We start from the raw sequence: 3,502 nt of genomic DNA on the forward strand, positions 1-3,502 counted from the left end.
TTTTTGTCATGCCCAGAGGACGGCCGGGTATTAACAAAGGGGATCACAAAAGGAATTTCTACTTCACTTGGACATGATTACGACTCGCAAAATAAACTTATAGCGTAAAGGTGGTGGTTGGGCGTATAATTTAAACAATGAATAATACAAACAACAAAATAGCCTCGGAAAGGACTGGAGCACTAATTGACAAAAGGCATGCACACGGTAAATGTAAAGGTCAAGTTTCAGGCGAAGAATGGAGACTTGTGTGTTTGGAATTCTATGGGAGTGACCCAGGTGGAAATGTTGGATTTATGCCATCCTTACAAATGGCATAGTGCTGCGCCAGTTGTAATCGAGAAGTAATGCCAGTACTGCATGTTAGTAACACGCCAAGCGTCGGCATAATACTCGTTTTATACAGGCGCAATACAACACCAGTACTGAATGCAAGTGCTGGCTTTGGGAGTTCGGCCGAGGGTTGGCTCAGTGCTGGCTTAGTGCGGAACCAGTACTAAGTCCATGTGCTGGTTAGCAACTGACTAGGGAGTTCTTCCGAGGGTTGGCTCGGTACTGGTTAAGTACTGAACCAGTATTGAGTCCATGTGCTGGTTATTAACCGACTTGGGACTTTTACCGAGGGTTGGCCCGGTACTGGCTCAGTACCAAACCAGTATGTAGTCTATGTGCTGTTTAGCAACCGACTTGAGAATTCTGCCTAGAGTTGGCTCGGTACTAGCTTAGTACTGAGCAAGTTCTAAGTTCTTGTGCTTGTCAGCAACCGACTTGAGAGTCCTGCCGAGGTTTGACTCTGTACTGGCTTAGTACTGAACCTGTACTAAGTGTATGTGCTGGTTAGCAACCGACTTGCGAGTTCTGCCGAAGGTTGGCTGACAACTGGCTCATTACTGAACCAGTATTGAGTCCATGTGCTGGTTATCAACCGACTTGGTACTTTTACCGAGGGTTGGCCCGGTATTGTCTCAGTACTAAACCCGTATTGAGTCTATGTGCTGTTAAGCAACCGACTTGAGAGTTCTGCCGAGGGTTGGCTCGGTACTGGCTTGGTATTCGGCCAGGTCTAAGTTCATGTGTTGTTCAGAAACCGACTTGAGAGTTCTGCTGAGGGTTGGCTCGATACTAGTTTAATGCTAAGCCAGTTCTAAGTTCATCTGCTTGTCAGCAACCGACTTGAGAGTTCTGCCAAGGGTTGACTCGGTATTGGCTCAGTACTGAACCTGTACTAAGTGCACGTGCTGGTTAGCAACCGACTTGAGAGTTTTGCCGAGGGTTGGCTCGGTATTGGCTTAGTACTAAGCCAGTTCTAAGTTAATGTGCTGGTCAGCAACTGACTTGAGAGTTATGCCGAGGTTTGGCGTGGTACTGGCTCAGTACAGAACCAGTATTGAACCCATGTTCTAGTTAGCAACCGACTTGGGACTTTTACCGAGGGTTTGCTCGGTAATGGCTTAGCAATGCACCAGTACGAAGTTCATGTGCTGGTTAGCAACCGACTTCCGAGTTCTGCCGAGGGTTGGCTCGGGACTAACTTAATACTGAACCAGTACTAAGTTCATTTGCTATTTAAAAATCGACTTGAGAATTCTGCCGAGCGTTGGCGTGGTACTAACTTAGTAATGACCACGTCTTTAAAGTTGGTGTGAATAATACGTAGGCCCTTTCCTCCACAAAAAATAAAATTAAAAACTTTGCTTTTGACTCAGTGCCTTAAATAAATTGTAATTTAAGAAATTATTTGAAAAATAATAAAAATGTAAGTCGATGTAAATAATGTGCATTTGTGAAAAATTAGTCTCAGTGATTTGTTTTACTGAAAATTTCTACAAATTTCTTAGTTACTTTGAGTAAAATAAAAAAACCTGAATTACATCTTATAAGTACTTCGCTATAATTTTAGACTTTCTATAATTGTAGTCAATAGTACTGCACTGAGACTTGCGAATTTACCGAGACCGTATACACGATGATTATTTAGCATATTATAACTATAAGATTACAGTATTATTTTATAACAAGAGTATTAGAGTACCGTATACCAGATACTGTACTCTGCTCTCTGTTTCTAAGCTTGGAAGCTTGTGAGATGAAGTTAGCTTCGTAATTTCGTAAAGAATTAAAAAGTCGAGACCGCGATCCTTCAAGACTAACAATCGCGCGAAGACGAAATTCAGACGCAGAGACAAGAAATTGCATTACCGCGCAACTTTCTAGCAGCGGCATAACTAAATCGTGTAGGACCTCGCTCAAAAATACTCAATGGGTTCATTTGTAAGCACAAAGGTTAAAATTTTGTACTTGCATTTGCTGGACAAAACAAAAAATAAAAATATTTGCATTTTTCTCATTTTTGCTGCTGAGTGGAGGGTTCCTGGAAGCTATAAAGATTCTACTGCAATGCAGGGTCTCCCGGTATGGTGTTTACACCACTGCTTATCGGCCTGACTCAAGATTCGACTTGAATCTTCGAATTGAACGGCGTCAAAGATCTGCGATCGCGTGACGTGTTTTTCATAGTGTTGATCAATTTTAATTTCGTGAAGAATAAACTTTAACTACAACTTGGATAAAGCAGCGTAGAAAGGCAAGTAACGAATCCTTTGTAATAAATGCAAGGTTATAAAAATATATTATTATTGAAAGGCCGAGCAACAACTAAGGATTAATCTAAATAAAAGATGTGGGCAAATCGATAGTCAGACGCATTAGGAAGCAAATAGAGGTTATGTATTCTTTGGGATAACTATTTGTTTTTACTAAGTCTTTTGATATTAATTTCTATAATCGATACATTATAAGTAAAGAAAATTGAGGCATTAAATTGATAAAAGATGAAAACTATTTATATAAAAAAGCAGGCTCTGTCTACCGTTTACCGAAATTTAGTGAATGTCTACCAAATATTTTCGCTTTCCTAGCCGCTTGGAAAAAACAAATTGTAAAAATATTAGGTACCAAAGTTTATTCACCAAATTTTTATTTTCTATCGAACTGTCTATCGAATCCAATAAACTTCATCTAATGTCGAGGAAAGTTATAGACTTAAGGATCCAGAAGTAAAAATTAAAATAAAATCGTCTGTTGATTTGTAAAAAATTTAAGTATTTTTTATTTATGAATCATAAAGCTAATCATAACACTAAAAACAAGAATCTATTCTACAATAGCAATTACAATTATCCTGACTTGAAACAGAAAATTTTCGAAAAAACAATTATTATTTTAAATTGTTGTATAGAATATCAGTAAAGAAATGTAATTATAAGTAATATTTTTACTTGAAACAGAAATTTTTTTACATGAAACGGTGATTTTGGGAAACGTCAATTCTCGTTTAAAAATGTAAAAAAATCTTAATTCTAAATCATAATTTGTCACGAATGTGTTTCTGTGATATGCCTGCCTAGCTTCTGAAGAGGTTTATAGTTTGCTCTTATTATATCCTTAATCCAACTATGGGAGAGTTCACATATTATGTAACATTAAAAAAAGGGGGGGGGGG

The 3,502-nt window shown here is 38.4% G+C and overlaps 1 protein-coding gene across 2 annotated transcripts in view; it reads left to right on the forward strand.

The window, feature by feature from the left end:
- The window catches only part of LOC117174161 (major facilitator superfamily domain-containing protein 6), a 263,255-nt gene that overhangs the window by 220,837 nt on the left and 38,916 nt on the right, over positions 1-3,502 (forward strand). The window lies entirely within an intron of this gene.

Source organism: Belonocnema kinseyi, chromosome 6 (genome assembly GCF_010883055.1).
Source record: "Belonocnema kinseyi isolate 2016_QV_RU_SX_M_011 chromosome 6, B_treatae_v1, whole genome shotgun sequence".
Taxonomy (NCBI): domain Eukaryota; kingdom Metazoa; phylum Arthropoda; class Insecta; order Hymenoptera; family Cynipidae; genus Belonocnema; species Belonocnema kinseyi.